Source organism: Bison bison, unplaced genomic scaffold (assembly GCF_000754665.1).
Source record: "Bison bison bison isolate TAMUID 2011002044 unplaced genomic scaffold, Bison_UMD1.0 scf7180017864135, whole genome shotgun sequence".
Lineage (NCBI taxonomy): Eukaryota > Metazoa > Chordata > Mammalia > Artiodactyla > Bovidae > Bison > Bison bison.
Genome location: NW_011494707.1, coordinates 2,062,907 through 2,084,578, shown reverse-complemented (window position 1 = coordinate 2,084,578; position 21,672 = coordinate 2,062,907).

Here is a 21,672-nt window from a genome sequence, read left to right as displayed (position 1 = left end):
GCTGTGGCTTGAGAAGAGAGGGGAGCGTCAAGTGCTTCATATTATCCCTCGGCTCCCACAAAGTCATCCCAAGCAAACTTGAAACTCAAACAAGTTCTGCTTGTGTATTTGCTTTGTAAATGCATTTTGAAGATGGGACTTGCAGCTTTTCTTCCAACGAGGCTACCTTCTCTCAGTCTCTCCCCTGAAGGAGGAAGCCTATGTCATGAAGGGACAGGAGAGCCAGGTGAAGAGAGAAACACATACACACAAATCTGTGGAGGAGAGGCTCTTCCAAGCAGGAAGGCGGGAGGCAGGGGGCTGTCCTGAGCCATCGCCTAGTTTCATGGGCTGTGGCCAGCCACAAGTTGTCACTGTCCTTTGGAATGTTATTTGGTTCACCAACTTCTGAATCTTTTGTTTACTTGTGTTTTTAATGAGGGAGCAGCATTTTGGCTTGAGAGTCTCGTTCTTTGAAGTAAAGGGTCAGGTGGAATTGGAAAGGCCCTGTGAGCCCGTAGTGTGAACATTCCAGCAGAAGGGAGTGAGTTAGAGTTGACTAGAAAGAGGTGTAAGTGACCTGGGGGACACAGGCCACTCAAGATGTGAAATGAGGGAGGGTCATGAGGAACACGTTGGAGATTTCACAGACTAAAAATGGTGAGGAAAGAGGTTTGAGACTTGTGAAAATGAAAAAGGAAAGAAAATTGGCATATGAGAATGATCAATATTTGCGGACTGATTGAATACTCTGAAGTTTCAAAACTAAACTGGTAATGGGCTCCAGGCATAGTTTTCTCAGCCATAGAAAGATGTCCCTGTGACTCAGTGACTTCTCATAAGGAGGGTTTCCTGGTTACTCATTCCCTGCCTTTGGGTGGCCTGGTTTGGCTGACAGGCTCAGTGATTTCTTCTTAAGATTTCTTCAGATTTCCCAGAATTCTTTGTTAATTACATGTTCAATATATTGTGGATTATGCTACTACTAAGTAAACGTTCTTTTGGTAGAACCCATATAATCGAGTTGAAAACTGTGTGTTCTTCAGACCAGAATGGTTGTTTTTTGTTTTTTCATTTTTTTTAATTGAAGTATAGTTGATTTACAATGTTGTGCTAGTCTCTGCTGCTGCTAAGTCACTTCAGTCGTGTCCGACTCTGTGTGACCCCATAGATGGCAGCCCACCAGGCTCCCCCATCCCTGGGGTTCTCCAGGCAAGAACACTGGAATGGGTTGCCATTTCCTTCTCCAATGCATGAAAGTGAAAAGTGAAAGTGAAGTCGCTCAGTCTGACCCTCAGCGACCCCATGGACTGCAGCCTACCAGGCTCCTCCGTCCATGGGATTTTCCAGGCAGGAGTACTGGAGTGGGGTGCCGTCTCTGCTGTATAGCAAAGTGTCTGTTATACACATATAGACATTCTTTTTTATATTCTTTTCCATTATGGTTTATCACAGGATATTTCAGACCAAAATTGTTTTGACCCACTGCTTCAATTTATATACTCCTTTGAAATTCGTTGGACACTATGCTTGAAGACAGAACATATGGACATCACTGACCTCTGTATTCTTAGGTTCTTGCTCCTCTGGTGGATATGCATGGGGTTTCTGCCTGGCATGAGTTACCCTTCCTAATAGCATCTATGTCCTCCTTAGGAAGTTAACTCTTTGCTGTTGTGTGTTATTTTGGTGGGAGGACAATCACAAGTGGCTGACTCCTGTTCTAGAGACCTCAGCCCAGATTCTCCCTCCCCTGACACTGTTGCAAGTGGAGGAGCTCCCCTGGGACTTTAGGTCTAGTGCATTCCCTATGATGCCCTCAGGAGCAGTGGGAGGCCTCCTTGAGCTGGTGACGGCCACTGAACCCCTCCCACAAGGGGACTGTGGTTGAACCCCTCCCACAAGGGGATTGTGGCCACGGCTTCACCTTCCCTACCTTTTCCACCTCCCTGAGTTTCTCAATGTCCATCTCCTGTTGATTCTGTGAGCTTAAGTCAGCTAGGGTTGGTCTTATTGCTTTAAAATCAGGAACTCTAACTGATGAACCAGCTCATCAGTCCCAGAACCAGGCCCTAATATGCTGGGAAAGACTGGGTGCAAAAGAAGAAGAGAGCAACAGAGGATGAGATGGTTGGATGGTATCACCGACGATGGACATAAGTTTGAGGAAACTCTGGAAGATAGTGAAGGACAAGGGAGCCCAGCCTTCTGCAGTTCATGGGGTCGCAAAGAGTCAGACACAACTGAATAACAACAAACTGATACTAAAAAGCAGTCTCTAAACTTATGACTCAGATTCGAACATGACAGTTGTAGGCCCAAGGGCACTAAGTACATGCCTCTAAGGTATTTAGAGTCTTTCACAGAATCACTGAATATCAAAGGTGGGATGGACCTTAGAGCTCAGCTGGTCCAAGGGCAGGGTAACTCACACTGGGCTCTCAGTTCTTTCCGTTTTTATAGGTAAGGAAATAACCACACAAAGTGAAAGAGACTTTCATGGTGTTACAAATAGAACGTGCCGCACTGACACCTCCACTGAGACCTCATGACTCATCTGCTCAGGACATCTTGTCCTCCTGCCTTCCCTCTACTTCTCTGACCCTGGTGCCACGGTACCCATTTATCGGGTGACTGGCCAGAAGTAAAGTCAAAATCTGTAACCCTGAAGAGCATCAGTGACCTTGGGAAGGAGCAAACCTAACTGGACCACACAGGGCTTCAACCTATGGCTGGTAGTATTAATATTAGAGCCAGTATTCAAACACTGAGCTGAAAGGTGCCCCCTGATGCCAGTCCAGATGTGTCCTTTGTTTTTTATTCTTTTTTAAAATTAATTTTTATTGGAGTATAATTATTTTACAGTGGTGTTAGTTTCTGCTGTATAGCAAAGTGAAACAGCTATACATATACATACATACATTCCCTCTTTTTTGGACTTCCTGCCCATTTAGGTCATCACAGAGCACTGAATAGAGTTCTCTGTGCCACACAGTTGGTTCTCATTAGTTGTATATTTTATACATAGTACTGTATATATGTCAATCTCATTTATCTCAGCCCCCATCCTCTCCCCTGACCCCAGCATCCATAAATTAGTTCTCTACATCTCTATCTCTATTTCTGCTTTGCAAGTAAGTTCATCTATATCATTTTTCTAGATTCCACATGCAAGAGTTATTACACAATATTTGTTTTCCTCTTTCTGACTGATTTTACTCTCTGTGACCGTCTAGGTCTATCCACCGATGTGTCCTTTTGATGCAGCTCAGATTGTGTGTAAGGAAGTAGTTACCAGCAGCCTCCAGACCTGACCCAGAATAGTAATAGTAGCTTCTTTGTGATTAGGGACAAGAAACAACTGATATTATGGTAAAAATCTCATGTTTTTCATGTGAATTTTACAGATTGTCTTCTAGACACCTCTTATTTTATAGAAATTGTGCTTTTATGTTGTCTAAGTGTAGCGAGTCTCTGAGCTTTGAAAGGGTAAATTTTCTGAATTCATTTTGGAGCAAAAGCTATATTTTAAAATTGCTTATGTGAAACTTTTTGGCGAAGTGAGAAGTCTACAATATGATGTCTGCCAAGACTTTCCTTAATATATGTCGTCATTTTTTTCTCCAGAGCTAAGCTTTATTCAGTCAGTGACTATATGTTGCAGGTCTGCTGTGGTTTGGGTGTGGGAGATAGAGACGAGCAGAAGCTCACATGCCGCTGTCATGTCATGGGGCTTCTTGCCTTCATGGAGCTTGCAGTTGAGTTGCAGAGACCCACATAAATCATATAAAAATACAAATGTGTAGGTTCTGCTGAAGAAGCCCACAATGCTGTGAGAACTGCAGAGATGTGCCCTAAACCTGTTTTAATGAGAAAAACAAAGCTGTTACTTATTGAGTGCCTACTGGACAGGCACTGAGCTTTTCATGTATTTCCTAATGCACAGTGGGGCCACGTGAATGCTCTTACTCCCATCTCATAGACAAAAAAAAAACAAGCCCTGAAGTAGGGACTTGCCTTGTAGCCCAGTGGTTAGAATCCACTTTGCAGTGCAGGGGGTGTGGGTTCAATCCTTGGTCAGGGGACTAATATCCCATGTGCCTCAGGGCAACTAAGCTCTCATGCTCCAATGGAGAGCCCACATGCTGCAATGAAAGATCCTACATGACACAACGAATATCCTGTGTGTTGCAACTAAGACCCAATGCAGCCAAATAAATAAACAATATTAAAAAAAAAAAAAAACACCTGAAGTATATGATGAGATCACAGAGTTAGTACACATTCTTCTGGCTCCAAGGGCCATGTACTTTCCACTTCGGCTAGAAACCACTACACCAACTGTTTGGAATGTAGCCCCTCTAACTTTCTATAACACAGTAACTGCTTATTTTTCCTGATGGCTATGACCACATCTAAATATCTGTGATCTTGTGATATAGAATATCTGCTTATGCCCACCTGTTTGTATTTGAGAATTTTCCATAAGCTGAAACTTTAAGTAATTAATAATTAATTAGAAATTCATTTGAACATAAATGTGTGGCTTTATGTTTGTTTTCTCTCTTTTAAAGGTCCCTACCACCCACCCTCTGTGCTTACATTTAATCATCAAATCTATCCAGTTGTTAAGGCTCAGTCAAAAACTCACCCAACGTATTGGCTTGAAGGGGACGTAATGACCCTCTGGTTGAGTGGAAGCTCATGGAGAGAAAACTGTGCATTCTCATTCCCTTGACACTCAATCTTGAGTGAGTGGCTCCTCTTAAATTATTTTATGTATAGAATGGGATGAGGGGGTCCCTGAGGTTCCAGGCAACTCAAATGGATGGGGAGCCTCGGGAGCCCTTACCATCAAGGAAACGCACCCAGAGAGCTTTCTCTCCAAAAATCCTAAGACCACATTCAGCAGTGGCTTTATCTGTGCCAGTAGTTCTAAAAGAGACCATCACCCGAAGAACCAGGAAGAGGGACAAGGTTGGATACAGTGAAGTTGAACACACCTCATTCTATGATTTTGATTTTGCCCGTTCGTGCACTTATTCATGTAATAGTCATTCACTCAGTAGTTGTGCTGTGCTAGACACTGAGAAGTTGTTATTGTTTCATGTCTGACTCTTTATGACCCCATGGACTGCAGCACACCAAGCTTCCCTGGCCTTCACTATCTCTCAGAGCTTGCTCAAACTCATGGAGTTTGCTCAAGAGAGCGGTGATCCTGCCCAAATGGCATCATTATTTTGGTGAGGGAGGGGGCCATTAAACAACTTACTTAGCTAGTTATTTAATATCCAAGGTAAGTGCTGTGCAGGAGAGGTCCAGGGGGCAGAGGCAGTGGGGGAGGACAATGGAATGGAGATCTAGGGAGGAGGGAGCCCCGTACAAGGGGGGCTGGCAAGAACTACCCCGGTGGAAGGGCTGTGGAGCGGGAGGGAGTTTGGAAAGGTACATGGAAATCAGCCAGGAGGATCCTGACCAAAATCACTGTCTTTCTCAGCAAGCATCCCAGCCTTTTGAGTCTGTACGTCACTTTTGGAACTTTGCACCACCACTCTTAAAGCCATCTTTTTCACAATAAAATCACCGTGCAATTTTCCTATAATAAATTTTAAAACTGTTCATGCTGTAAGGAGTTTAATAAAAGAGGCAATATTTGAAATGCCATTTCCTTGGACCCAGAGAATGGAGCGTTTTAGGAAAATAAGAGGGAAGAAGCTACTTAAATTCCAAGGTGAATTAATGTTAAACTTCTCAGGCTCCAGAAACTTCTCGAGTATTTTGGTTTAAAGGAGTTGGCGTGTTGGTGGGTTTTCTGCTCAGGTCTACTGGATGCTGTAGGATGGGAATATGTTAAAAACAGGAGTCCCAGCCTTTTTCCTCGTGAGCTATTTGTGCTTTAGACACACTAACCCAGGATGGGATAGAAATGTTAACATGCCAGATGCTCACAGGATTCAGGGCAGAAGGTCAGGCATTCTGATGCTGGCCATATGAGAACTCCATCCTAGGAATTCCTTTCAGAAATCCCCACAATGCTCTGCAGGCATGTTCGGGAAGTCAAAAGTATGATTTTTTTTCCATTAATCATCTATGGATGTAAAGTTGGACCATAAAGAAGGCTGAGCGCTGAACAATTGATGCTTTTGAATTGTGGTGCTGAAGAAGACTCTTGAGAGTCACTTGGACAGCAAGGAGATCAAACCAATTGATCCTAAAGAAAATCAACCCTGAATATTCATTGGAAAGACTGATGCTGAAGTTGAAGTTCCAATACTTTGGCCACCTGATGTGAAGAGCCAACTCATTGGAAAAGACGCTGATGCTGGGAAAGATTAAAGGCAAAATGAGAAAGGCAGCAGAGGATGAGATGGTTAGATAGCATCACAGACTAATGGACATGAATTTGAGCAAACTCCGGAGATAGCAAAGGACAGAGGAGCTTGGAGTGCTGCAGTCCATGGGGTTGCAAAGAGTTGGACATACCTTAGCAACTGAACAACACCCAGGGAGGTTAGTGAAACCCCTCCCCTCCCCCAACCATCCAACTTGAGATGATTGGATCTGGAGCCTTGGTTAGGAGCTATAGGTAATTACCATGTCTGAGCAGGACCAGTGAATAGTATGAGCTGAGGTAAAGCTTAATCCTCTCTCTACCCACCAATGAAAAGCTGTTGAACTGTCAAATAGGGTTTGCAACTTTGAAGTAAAAATGTTTCCTGCCACATATGATCAAGATGAACAAGTCCACACCTGTTCATCTGGTCCTTGGTTAGTAGAAGGAATGAAAAAGAAGAACTGTGTGCCTTTGAGCTAAGGCATTTTAAATACTTATTACTGTGATTCACTTTCCAGCATTCACCTTCATTGCAGTTTTCCTTTCATCTTGACACTGTAAGTAATGCATGAACCTTCCCCATGGAACACTGCAGATCTCATTTAAATGGTAAAAACGTCTCTAGCTCAGGCCCATTTGCTACGCAAGAAATAGGAGGTGTTTTTGTCAGGTTACAGCCAAAGGATTCCTTGTAACATGGGGACCTCTCATTGGCTTCCATCACTGTATTCCTTTAACCAATGGTTTCTGTTCTTTCAGTTATCCTAAAAACAGATGGAAAAATAAATGGCTTCATAGCATTGTGCTGGGACTGATAAAATTGTTTATACATCTCCATCCAAAACAAAACTTCAAGGACTTCCCTGGTGGTCCAGTGGGTAAGACTCTGCCTTCCAATGCAGCGGTACAGGTTCAGGTCCCTGATTAGGGGGCTAAGATCTCACGTGCCTCTCGGCCAAAACCCCCAAAACATAAAACAGAAGCAGTATTGTTACCAATTCAATAAAGACTTTTAAAAAATGGCAAATGCTTTAATACCAAGTAAAAATCACAAAACCAGTCTGAATTTTCTCCTTAGAATACATCCTTTGCTTTATTACCTAGAGATTGAACTAGAGCTAGAGGTAATGAACTAGACAAGGTTTCCATGGTTTTTCCCCCCCCCCAAACACTCTCACCCATTAAAAAAGAAAAAAGTTTTAGGGAGAACTCAAAGGTCCATATTACTTTTTTAAAAATCACAATTATGTATTATTCAGGTTATCTATCCACCCACCAAAGGCAATACACTTAAAATGCCATATCAGAGCAGTTGTGCAACTTCTCAATTTGATAGCTTTTCTGAAAAGTGTAACCATGCATCCATAAATGTAATGAGAGCTTTTTTCATATTAAAGGCATGTTATTGGGAGATGGAATGTTTCCTTCTCCCTCCATAACTGCACAATGATTAAATATTGACTAGGAGCCAGGAGTTGACAGCCCTTGGCCTCACACCGGTAAATGCTGATGTGTGAGGCTGAATGTAAATACAGAGTCATCCCCACAGGGCCACGTTTCCTGTTGGGAGGTGGGGAGCGACAAGCAGTGTGTTATGCATGAGGTGTCAAATTCCAGTGCTCAATAGAAGGATGTAATTTGAAACAAGTAATTCCTTAAAAAGCAACCCGACTCTGTCAAAAGAAAAATATATTTTCCTAATCAATCTGAATAATAAAGAGGATGTTAGTCAGAAGTTTTAACAAAACATCCAGGGTATCCGCTGAACACTGCTGCTTGCAGAAACAAAAGAGCTGTCTGGCACTGGAACGGCTTATTCTTTCACTGACAGTGATTACTTGGTTTCTATAAAACAGATTGGTTGAAATCATCAGATTTATTTCTGTGATACTCACTTGATTAGGAAATTTCAATACATCGTCTATAGCTTTCTTGTGTGTGTACTTTTTATTGTTATTTTAAACAGTCTGACCATTGAGAACACACAATTAGCTGTTTCTGTCCTTCTATGGAGGGAGGGGAAGGGAAATGAGATGTTTTGTTTGGTTTCTATAAGAAAATAGTTTTCCTTTCATTTTTTCTGTTAATAAGGTTCAGGTAAAGAATCTACCTGCAATGCAAGAGACCCAGGTTCAGTTCCTGGGTGGGGAATATCCCCTGGAGAAGGAAAGGGCAACCCACTCCAGTATTCTTGCCTGGAGAATTCCATGGACAGAGGAGCTTGGTGGACTACAGATCTTTCGGTTGCAAAGAGTCGGACACAACTAATCGACTACCACACATACATGATCTAATTAGTTTTATTCTAAGACATTTAAATGATGCAGCAAACACCTAGAATTTGTCTCAAAATAGCTCCCATCCGGGCTGAAGGTAGACTATGAGCCTAACCTTCAGCCTGTTTTGTTTCTTTGGGTTTGGGTTGTCTTTCAAACCCTGGAAGTTGCTGAGGCACCTTCCTCTGATTTTCCAATCCTTGTTCATCCCCCACACATTCACGCACACTTGGCTCAGGGCTGTACATTCAGACCCCGGGATCTGAGTGACTGATGGCAGCCCACAGGGACGGGGAAGCCTGGTGGGCTGCCGTCTATGGGGTCGCACAGAGTCAGACATGACTGAAGCGACTTAGCAGCAGCAGCAGCAGCCTGTGGAGGACCCTGCCTCAGAGTCTCCCCATGGCTGAGTGTCTCCTGGACTGAATGGACTCATACTGAAATGATGAATCCCTTTCCTCAAATTCTATGTTTTTAAGGTGAGTGGAGAGCAAATAGGTTCAACCAAGGACTGACGACTGTGTTGAAGAGGCAGCTGTTAGCCCAGAGTCCTTCTGTCTCCCTACTGCACTGGGACCAGACCTCCTCAGCCCAGTCTCAGCTGGTCAGTCAGCATGGAACATCTGGCATAGTTTCCATGACACTTGACTTGGACTTCAGTAGGTGGGATGGAAAAGGTTAGCCAAGGAATGTTTACTTTTTCCGATTTCATGTGGCAGATAGAATTACCATCCCTAAGATTTCAAAATGGTATACTTATCAAAATCTGAAATTAGTCAACATCTTTGCTCTTTCTCCAGAGAAAGAAAGGTCTGTGAACACCTTAACTACATCTACTTTCTGTCTGACTTACATAATTTTATTAGGCACATATTATAATTTTTAATAAATGTTATTCATTAAAAAAAAATAGTTTAATGAAGGTGATTTGACCCCTGCTCAGAATAGTCCGCTTCGCCTGGAGACCAAGCCCTGCCTTCATTCTTCATTAGCTGCCCCGCTGAGTGGCTAACACAGAAGTAGAGGGGGAACATCCTTGTCCCTGAGTTCCAGGAAAGGACATTTTTTAAAAAAGACTTTCTAGATTGATGTATTGGGGCAGAAACGCTAAAACAGACAATATTTGAGGTGAAGTTTTCAATTTTACTCTTTTCAGAAAAGCAGTGTACTGATAAGAATCTACTGAGATACAAGGCCTAGCAGAAATGACAAGATGCAGTCACCGTGCTCATGGCACTTAAACCAGCAGCTCCTGTGGCTAGAACAGAATCTTAAGAATGGCCTGCTGAGTGCTGAGCATGCTTTCACTTGTAAGAAATTAAACTCAGAAACACTAAACACAATTCCTTGATGTGATTTCCTGTTGGTTCATCTATATACTCTAGAAGATTCCTGAGGAGAGCTTTATTGCTCACCGGAATTTAGTGCAAGAGTCCTCCAACAGTGTTGACTATTTGCTAAGAGCCCCCTCTCAGAGCCAAATTATCCACTTCCCTTTCCCAGTGAGTTTAACGCAGATCATACATTTATCAAAAATATAGAAACAGGGACTTCCCCAGCAGTCCAGTGCTTAAGAATCTGCCTTCCGATGCAGGGGACTCAGGTTTGATCCCTGATTGGAGAGTGAAGATCCCACGCACTGTGGGGAAACTAAGCCCAAACACTGCTGAGCAATCCCAATACAGCCAAAAATAAATACATATTAAAAAAAAAAAAGTATATATATATATATATATACACATAGAAAGAGCCTATTATAGGCTGGGCACTGAGCATACAGTACTAGAAGATACAGGTAGAATCCTAGTCCTTATGTAGTGCTTAGTCATGTCTGACTCTTTGCTACCCCATGGACTATGTAGCCTGTCAGACTCCTCTGTCCATGGGATTCCCCAGGCAAGAATACTGGAGTGGGTCGTCATTTCCTTCTCCAAGTCCTTATATAGACACATATATTAGGCCTATGAGCTACCCTGTATTAGTCAGGGTTCTCCAGAGAAACAAAACCAATAGGATGTGTTTGTTTTTGCCTGTCTTTCAATCTATCTATCTATCTTTCCAGAGATTTAGGGAAATAACTTTTGTCCAAGCTGCCAAGTCTGAAATCTACAGGACAGGCCATGAGGAGTTGATGTTTGAACTTTGAGTCCAAAGGCAGTCTGGAGACAGAGTTCTTTCCTTGTCAGGGGACCCCAGAGTTTTTTCGCATAAGGCCTTCAGCTGATTAGATGAGTCTGCCCCACATTGTGGAGGGTAATCTGCTTTACACAAAGCCCATGAAGTTAAGTCTTAATCACATCTAAAAAAAAAATCAAAAAAACCTTCACAGCAATATCTAGACTGGCATTTGACCAAACAACTGGGCACCATGGCCTAGCCAAGTTGACACATAAAATTAACCATCAGTCCCCTCCCACCACCCCCAAGTGACTATGTCATTTCCATTTAATGGCTCTCAGACTTAAGCAGGCATCAGAATCCCTGGAGTGCTTGTTAAAGCAGAGTACTGGCTCCTGTTCTCTTGATTCAGGAGGTCTGGGATGGGGCCCAAGAATTTGCAGTTTTAACAAGTCCCAGGTGATGCCAGTGCTGCTGATGCAGGGACCACACTTTGAGAACGAACTGCTTCATGTAATCCTGGGGCTTCTCCTTCGCCTCATGGCTCAGAAACTGACTTTGTGATCATAATAAAGGTTTTTTATTTCTCAGGGATGGACCCAAATGAACCCAGATTACAAAGCTGCTGTGCAAAACATCAGTGCAAGGATGTATATTAACCACCATAGTGGTTAGAATAATTGTATCTGCTTGGGAAGGGTCGTCTCCCATAGGGCCACTTCATGGAACAATGAGCAATGATCAGAGGGAGCTGGAGAATCAGAGCCAGGGAACAGGAAAGATTGCTACAGTCTCCTCACCACAATGTCGGTCATGTTCTCAAGCTCCTGTGGCCAAGGCCTTCTCTCCCTGGACCTTGTACAAGAATTAAGACAGGGCTATTGTTTAAGGAATGAATACCCTAAGTGGACACCTAGTTTGTACTGGTCTGAAAGAATGCTTCTCTCTGTACTGCAAACTCTACTCAGCAGTGGGGCTCAAAGTCCACAGAGATTGGAAATACTTGTAGTAAATCATTAAAAATTTACTTTTTATAGTAACTTTTCATTAGCTATAACACATACTGTTTTTATGAAAGAGAAGACTGGGCAGCATTAGAATTGGTTAGTGTGTGTCCTTTATATGTTGGGTAGCCTTTCATGATTGTACTTTGAGTGAATTTACAATCTCCCCTTCAAAGGCTATTTTCACATTTCTTTGTACATTATAGGGATTTGAGTTTGAAAAAAACAGTTACACATTTCATATTTCCAGAATCTTCCATGTCCATTTAGGAGCCACTTTCCCCTGAGTTTTGGCTTTCTGCCTCCATTGTGCTATTTTTAGATTTTTATTAATAGTTAAGAATGGGATTCTTCGCTTAATACAGACCTTTGAACTGAATTGTGTTGCAAAAATGTTATGTTTATATTATTTGTTTCAGTGTTCTTTTTTAAAAAGAGTTCTGCATTGGCCTTCCTCAGTATGAAAAGTTTGGTCTTTTGTGGAAAGACAGACCCTTAAAGCTGGCTCTTAGAAATCTGTGGCTAAATTGCCATCACCCCACTCACCTAGCCAGTCTTTCTGAATAAATAGCCTTCGGATGTGAGGGTGGGTGGTGGGAGCTGCCCCTGGGTTATTGTCCCCAGATCTCAGTACAGATAAGAAGTATATCCATGTGAATCTCAGCGACCTGGCAAACGCACGTGCATTCTCAGGCTTTCAGTCTCTTTGTCCTACCGATTCAGGGTCCCTGTGTGCATGCTAAGTCACTTCAGTCGTGTCCAACTCTGCGGCGCTTTGCACCATAGGCTGCCAAGCTCCTCTGTCCATGGGATTCTCCAGGCATGAATATTGGAGTGGTTGCCATGTCCTCCTCCAGGGGATCTTTCCAACCCAGGGACCAAACCCGAGTCCCTTAAGTCTCCTGCATTAGCAGGCAGGTTCTTTGCTGCTAATGCCACCTGGAAATCCCACTAGTCCAGGGTCCAGTTAGCAAACAGAACGCAATCTAGGAATTTCAAGGAACTGACTTAATACAGGGAACTGGTTACACGAGTGAAGGGAGGCTGACCAAGCAAAAAACGCTCATCGAGTTAACCCAGAGACGTGTAACTGCAAGAAGCAGCCACCCCTGGTAGAACGGACACCACAAACTGGCAGAGACGGTGTTATCAGAATCTTCCTGGGAGGTGCCTCATGGGGTTAAGGCACAGCCCCTGGAGGACATGGCATACCTTGGGGAGCATACTGGGCTCATACTTGGGAAGCAGCCACAGTCAGATCACAGGAGACCACACCAGGGGTGGCGCTCTGTAGCCATTGGAGGAACTGACCTCACCGAGGAAATCTATTAATCCGTATAGCTGATCTTACTGATGCTTCCCCAGTCATTTTTAGAAAACACTTCTATATTAATGAGGGAAATAAAAATCTCTGTTTATTTCTTTATTTATTTATTGGCCACAACAGGCAGCATGTAGGATCTTAGTTCCCCAACCAGGCATCAAACCGCTGCCCCCTGCAGTGGTAGCACAGTGTCTTAACCACTGGACCAGCAGGGGAGCCTCAATCCCAATTTATTTTTAATGTTTAAGTTTCCTGGAGACTAGAATGACTGTGTATGTTATCATTTCACTTTTGAGATTTTATGTCTCGTTCTTATTTGGGTATAAAATTATGTTCTCATAAGAACCATTCTTGCGTGTGTGTCTATCTTGTGTCTAGAAAATGAATCATTTTTCTCCTAAAGATTAGATTTCCATGGGTGTCACTTTTTGCTACAATTCCTTTGTTTGTTCATTTCAGAGATGATGGAGTTGGCAGTGACAATGCCGTCCTTGTGTTGGGTTCAGCTCAGCTGAACGACCCTTTAGCAGGGCTTGTCCAATGCCAGGCTGTATCCTGAAGGCAGAGGAGGTGGGCAGTGAGAAGAGCTTTGGGCTTAGGACAGGCTTAGCTTTGAGTTCCAGCTCAACCACCTAAGTTTCTTACCCTGATAAGCTCAGTTGCTTCATCTATGATAGGAAGATAAACACTAATGTCACAGGGTTGTTGAAGAATTATATATGGCAAAGCATTTGACATTGTGTCTAGGACATAGTAAGTGTTCTATAAATGGTAATGTGTTTTTACTGTTTTGACTATTGTTGGTAATAATTCATAGTTTTGGTAGACTTTTTAGACATTATTAAATTCAGTAGCAAAGTATTCATTACTTAGTTATTTGTGTTTCATTTGCACAACCAGCATTTTAGTTGTCGTTGGCCTAGAAGATTTTTCTTTAAAATTTTTTAGATCTATAGACTTACTAGTTTGTTTAGGATTTGTTTAACTTCCTTTCCTACTTCCAGAAAGGATTTGAGTGGCTGGCTTATTGTTTAATTCTTTAATAAAAGAATTAAAAAGAAATAACTCACATACTTTCATCAGTTTTTAGGTCTTTGGTTTTCATACTTAACTTAATGGCTAAGAGTTTGTTCATCAGAATGGAGATTTGATGTGGACTTGAGTAGGGAGATATATTCTGTTCCAGTGACTATAGCACCGAATTGACATTTTAGAAGGAACTTGAGTTCTATTTTTAACCATGTCAGAGATTTGCCCATAACTGTAGGCTGACGACTTTATTCTCTCTGCTTGTTTTCATTTTATATTTGCCGTCTTCTTGATTCACAGTGCTTATAAGAATTAATGAGAAGGTTTATAAATAGCATATAGTGTATATTTATTTTGTTTGAAAAAGGCTGTGTACAAACTATATCCTAACCTACTTTTGTTGGTATGGGGCAAGATTCTTAGCTCTCCCTGAGTATCATAATCCCTTGAGAGCCTTCAATAAATTCAAACCCAGGGCATCTCCCATCCCACCCTAAGATTCTGATTCAGTTGGGACCGTAGCATTAGCTTGTTGCGTTGTGTCTGTCTGTGTGGTCTATTTATCTATCTATCTGGAAGGTTCTGATAAGCCACCAGCATTGAAAAACCTGGGCACAAAGGATCAAGCCAACCTGTATGCTTGGTTCTTTCTCTTATGTTGTATTTATCAGCCATTTCATTACTTACTACCCATGGCAGATGCATTAGTTTCTTACTGCTGCTATAATAAATCACCAAAAACTTGGTGGCTTAAAACATCTTATCTTTGCTATATTCTAGTTCTGGAAACCGGAAGTTTGAAATGGCCTTACAGGACTAAAATCAATTTGTTGGCAAGGTCAGTTCTTCTGGAGGCTGAAGGAGAATGTGTTTCCTTGCCTTTTCTAGCTTCTAGAGGCTGCTTGCACTCCTTGGGTTATGGTCCCACATCACTCCTACCATTTTTTCTGTCTTTACATCTTATTCCTCGACTCTCAGAGAAGGCAATGGCAACCCACTCCAGTACTCTTGCCTGGAAAATCCCATTGACAGAGGAGCCTGGTAGGCTGCCGTCCATGGGGTTGCGCAGAGTCGGACACGACTAAAGCGACTTAGCAGCAGCAGCTCTGACTCTACCTGCCTCTCTCTTACAAGGATCTTGTAATTATCAATACATTGGGACCACCTGGATAATCCAGGGTACTCTCACTATCACAGTATCTTAATCACGTCTATAAAATCTCTTTGGCATGTAAGGACATTTATATTAGGACATGGACATGTTTGGGAGACACCATTATTCTGCCTACCACAGCAGGAAAAAAATTCAGATCCTCCCACTTTTCCTATTTGAGTACAGAGACCCCAGAGTTAGCCACAGCTTCCTTCTCTACAGTTTTGATAGGCAATAAATAAATAAATAAATAACATTTTGCAAAGGCTGGAGGTGATGATACCATCTTCAAACTTTTTATTTTTTATTTTTAGAAGACTACCAATTTTTAAATTTTTCAGATGCCTTGGGAATTTGTTTCAGAAACAAATTGCATAACATTTGAATTTCATCAGCTCTTAAATGGTACATTGTCCTTCAGATAGGGTTCTTTTCTGCTACTAAAACAGTGATCCTCAACTTATACTTGAATTTCTCCAACAAGCATTTGTTGAACCCCGCATGTATACTCGGTCCTTAGACACAAGAGAACAATATTCCTGACCTTTAAGTCAGGGTCAAAGAATTCACCCCTAGTGGTCAATGTGTTGTATTTCAATATAGTTGATTACCTTGTAATCATATGTTTTTATTACATGCATGTGAAAAACACTGGCCTTGCGGGGGGCGGGGGACATCCATAGGCCTCAAAGAGGTCCTCTTGACATAAAAATGATGAAGAACTCCTATGCGAGGCCAATAAATAGGATCCTAATAGAATGATAGGTCTCAACAAAAAGATGATCCTGAGATGCCAGAAGCTGCCCAAAGGAGGGGGAAGCTTCTGGAAGTGGTTTTCAACTCTAGCTGCCTGTTGGCCTAATGGGTGGAAGGTGGGTGGTACTCCTGAAAAATACCAGTACCTGGGACCCACCAACAGAGATTCTGACTTGATTCTGGGGAAGGCTCTCACATCTGAATACAGAAGTGGTGTTGAGTTTGGTCTCGCAGAAGTGAAGCAGAATGGGAAGACCTGGAGAGTGTGGCAGCTGAGTAAAGGATTCGAAAACAGTTCAATAGAGCTGAGATGTGGACACAGCCAGTTGGTCCATTAGCTCATCCTACCAGCTCCACCCCAGTTCTTATGCCAAACAGTTTACTGAAGACTCTGTGACCTCTGAGTAAGACAGGACCAAACTTAGACACTTGGCAGCTCAACAAACCTCTGTTCCTCCCTTAGCCAGCTCATTTCCTTGTAGGGAAGACAGGTCTCCAGTTAAGAATGTGGGCACGAACCAGACTGCCTGGAGGCTAATCCCAAGAAAGTGAAAAGTGAAGTCGCCCAGTCAGTCCGACTCTTTGCAACCCCATCGACTGTAGCCCACCAGGCTCCTCCATCCATAGGATTCTCTAGGCAAGAATACTGAAATGGGTTGCCATTTCCTTCTCCAGGGGATCTTCCCAACCCAGGGATCGAACCTGGGTCTCCTGCATTGTAGGCAGACACATTACCATCTGAGCCACCTGAAATCTTTGGAATTTTACTTAATCTCTTTGCCTTAGTTTCCTCCCTAATGATAACTTACTAGGATAGTAACCAACAGCTAAGTGGGGTAGGTACTGTTCTTGGCTCTATTTATAGATGAAATTTAGAGATACTAAGTAACTCCTCCAAGATATCACAGCTGCTGTTATGGCCTGAATATTTGTGTATCCTCAAAATTCATATGTTCAAGCCCTAACTCCTGATATGATAATATTAGGAAGTGGGGCTTTAGGAAGCTAATTAAGTTTAGACTAAGGATGAAGCCCCAGTGATGGAATTAGTGCCCTTATAAGAAGAGTAATAGAGACCAGAGCTCCTTTCTCTGCCACCTGAGGATATAGCAAAAACCCTCTTCTTTGAAGGCTCAGCAGTAAAGAATCCGCCTGCAGTGCAGGAGCTGCAAGAGACATGGGTTAGATCCCTGGGTCACAAAGATCCCTTGGAGGAGGGCATGGCAACCCACTCCAGTATTCTTGCCTAGAGTATCCCAGGAAAAGAGGAGCCTGGAGGGCTACAGTCCATAGGGTCACAAAGAGTCAAGCATGATTGAATCAACTTAGCACGCGCACATGCACTCTTCTTTGAAGAGGGCCCTTCAAAGAAGGAAATCTTGGACTTCCATAGCGTCCCAATGGTTAGGGGGCATGGATTTGATCACTGGTCTGGGAACTAAAGTCCCACATGCCACTGGGTGTGGCTTAATTTTTTTTTTTTTAATTAAAAAACGAGTACCAAAATCTCAGCCTCCAGAATTAAAAGAGTTAAGTGACTATTGTTTATCACCCATTCTATGGTATGTGTGTGTGTTAGTTGCTCTCAGTCATGCCCGACTCTTTGCAACCCCATGGACTATAGCCCACCAGGCTCCTCAGTCCATGGAGTTCTCTAGGCAACAATACTGGAGTGGGTAGCCAGTCCCTTCTCCAGGGATTATCCCAACCCAGGGATGAAACCCGGATCTACCACATTACAGGCGGATTCTTTACCATCTGAGCCACAACAGCCCAAATGGACTGACAGCTAGTGAAGGGGCAGAGCTGGGATTGGAAACTGTATCTTGATTTTCATGTAGAGATGCCTCACATGCATACCATCTCAGGGTAGGGTAGTCAGTGTGATGAACTAGGCACAGTGGTGGCCCAAAGGAAGGAAGGAAGGAGTACTTCATCTGAGTAGGTTAGAGGAAAAGAATCTTTAATTGGGTCTAGAAAAGTAATGAATCTTCCCGAATTGGCCAGGAGGATGCAGGAGAAGGCATTCCAGGTGGAGGAAATGGCACATGGAAAATTATGAAGAGAGGCTACATTGGTGAGCATTTGGCCGTGGAGTAGGATGTACAGAAGGAAGCAAGAGGGATGCTGAGGAACAGCGTTTACCCAGGGTTGTGCTGCATCAGATGTATATTAGAAGCACCGGATATGCAGAATCCGGGCCTCTAGCATGTGTAATGAATCAAAATTTCTGAGGTTAGAGCCTGGCCATCTGCATTTTAAATGAAGCAAACTCTATGTATCTAAGAAGACTAAGGTTTGGTGAACCACAGACAACGCTGTAGGGGAAAGAGAAATCACAGGCGTCTTCTGTGTTCTCTGAGGTGTTTGGACTCAGGCAGAGCCACTGCAGGTCAGATTTGGATTTTTGGCACTATCACTCTGAACAGTGTGGAAGAGGAAGGTGAGGGGTGTGCTGGGGGGTGGCATCTGGTGTGGTGGGAGTGATTCTTGGAGGGGGATAAATGTCCTAAGTGTATACTCCTGAACTAAGACAGAAGGTGGTAGCAGAAGAGAGAAGCGCAGAAACAGAAGTGATGCAAAGCATGGAGAATCTTTAGAATGTAGTGAGAGATGGGCTGTGTATAGAGGCGATGGGTTGTTGGTTGACATGAAGTGATTGATTGGAATTTACTGAGTCTCTAAAGCACTACTTCTTGCAAAGGAGACCTGCCAGGGCTGAGTGTCGTGCCTGCATCGTCGCTGGATCCCCCAGAGGAAAGCAGAGATGGAAACATAGCATGACTGGGTGACAGCACCTGGAGGTAACAGGGGAACACCACTTGTTTCACTACAACCCTCCCTTTGTGTGACACTTGTAAGTAATGGTAACAATAGTAAAGGAGGTTTGCCATTTGGAAATAGAAGTTGCCATGCAAAGAGTTGACAGTCACTGTACTAAAGCAAAGTGCTGATCTAGAGCATACCTTGGTGACAAAGAAGTCTTGCACTAACCATGCAAAAGCAACGTAATAATTACTCTGAGCATACCAAGGCCATGAAATCATGAAAGGGGGATTAAAAACCCAAACCAGGCACTCTGAATGTCAGGGAGGGAAACGACTGGAACTTTCTGGACAAGCATCACTGTGTTTTGCTTTCAGATGATGTCATTCAGTTAGAACAAGGACTTATATGATCAGTGACTGAATTACCCATTTTTCCATGACTGTCTTCTCTTTTGTTTGGTGTTTGGATTTCTGCTGCTCAGGAGATTCACAGCTGCTAGTTCAACCCCACACTCTTAAAAACTATTGACTTGAAAATCTATTATTTTAATTTGTCTAAATTGATGGGAGGGAATGGTTGCTCCCATGTCTGCAACATAGAATTGATAGAGTAGTAAGGTCATCGCGTGCTTTTGACCCTGGATATTTATTTTGCCCCACTGGTAACACTAACCAGCAAGTCATTGTAAAATTTGGTTTTATTAGATGTCTTTACATTTCTCTTAGGTTAAAATGCGAAACTCCTACAACTGCTTATTTCTTAAGACTTTCTTTGAAATTTTTCCTCCAAAGGATTTTCTCTTCCTTCCCTTAAAAGAAATTAAACATCAACTTTATGAAGTTTCTTATTATAGACAACACATTTGTAAGATACAATTAGTATTGAAATGTTGTTAGACTAATTCTGTACTACATTTTTCTTAAAAATATAAAACTAGGTATTAGAGACTGTAATTTATATTCATATTATGCAAACTAGAAAGTTGCTATTGCCTAGCACAGGTTTTGGAGGCAGCTGGGCTAGATCTATTCCTTTCTGTCCCATCTAGCTGTGTGACCTTGAGCAAATTACTTGACCTCTCTGTGCTTTGCAGATTTTACAGTGCAGACATTGATAGTGTATAACTTCAGGGCTGTTAGAGGATTAACTTGTGATGTGTATACCTGACCCATAATTATCGTTATGTATTTTTCTTTATCATCATATTTACTTTATTTTCATAATAGCTAAATAGGACTTATGTTTTTAGGGGTCTGCTGTGATTTTGTATACCTGCTTGACTCTTAACAAATGAATAAATCTGAACCTCTGCATTAGAATAATCATAAGCTGAAACAGAAAGTGATTTTAAAATCCCTCCCTTGATTTAATGAGTTTTTGTTTTCATGATAGTTGCAAAGCTTCTAGAATTTTCCATTTAGCTATCTTCCACTTGTGGCCTCACACATGGGATGAGAAAAGTTGGGTAATAGACGGAGATACTGGGCAGGGCAATCATTTGACCTACATTCCTTTGCTCTGGTGTTCAAAGCAACACTCACACTCCTGAGTAACAGCAAACATTCCATCTGCTCCTGGTAGCATTCTTTCTTGCTGAGGTAAGGTAACTTTCATGTGAGTGCTGTGGGGAGAGATCAAACACAAGTGAGCTGCCAAGGTGGCTAACCTGGAAGAGGAGGTGCCAGGTGCCACCACGTGGCACAGTGCAAAGGAAGTAGGCTCAGGTCCACAGACTTGTGCTTGAACCTGGGTAATGACTTAGCCTTTGTAGCCTCAACTTTCTCATCCATGAGAAGTGGAGGATTACCAAGAGCATGGCACCCAACCCAGCGCAAAATAGAATGTATTTATCCAGTGAAAGTCGCCTCACTGCCTCTTTTGTGCCAGGCCTTCCATGAGCTAGATGCCAGGGATGCAAGTGACCAGGGTCACAAGACCACCTGACAGTGTGGCCTGCAGACAGACCATCTGACAGAGGGCACAGCAAGCACAGTGAGGGAATGAAGGGTGGTGGTGAGAGCATGTGGAAGACAGATGCTGATTGCTGATGGATGAGATGGGAGTGTGCACCCACCCTGGGGGAGATGGGAAGGAGGGGTGTTCAAGAGGCCTCTGGGCATGCAGAGGAACTCAGTAAGGCTGGCCAGGGGCCTCATTTAAAAACTTGGACTTTGTCCTAAGAATAATGAAAAGCATATTGTAGGATTTTTTCTTTTTGTAGTTTTATTTATTTTATTTTTGGCTGTGCTGGGTCTTCGTTGCCGCATGGGCTTCTCTCTAGTTGCAGTGAGCGGAGGCTGTGCTCAAGTTGTGCTGTGCGGGCCTTTCATTGCGGTGGCTTCTCTTGCTGCAGAGCACGGGCTCTAGGGCATGCGGGCTTCAGGAGTTGTGGTCCATGGGCTCAGTAGTTGCAGCTCCCTGGATCTAGAGCACAGGCTCAGTAGTTGTGGCACGAGGGCTTAATTTCTCCATAACATGTGGGCTCTTCCTGGATCAGGAATCGAACCCATGTCTCCCAAATTGGCAAGCGGATTCTTTACCACTGAGCCATCAGGGAAGCCCTATAGCAGGATTTTAAGTGAGAGATATCAGAGATTGGATTCTAGAAAGATAACTCAAAGTGGAGATTGGATATGAGGGGGAGCTATGCTGAGGTCTGGGGTCCCATTCAGTTGAATGGCAGTTGAGGTCTTCCAGGTGAGAGACAATGGAGGCATGGTCTTAGAAGGAGGAGGCTTCTAGAGAGAATAAAGTGGTGCTTTCATTCATTCGCTTATCCCATACACATTAATTGGGCATCTATTATGTACCATGTACTGTACCATTCTAACTGCCTAGGGTCCTGTAGTGAACAAAGCTCCTCCCTCATGGAGCTACATTCAGCATATAACACAAGTGGATATAAATGAAGCATGTATGACTCTCTGATT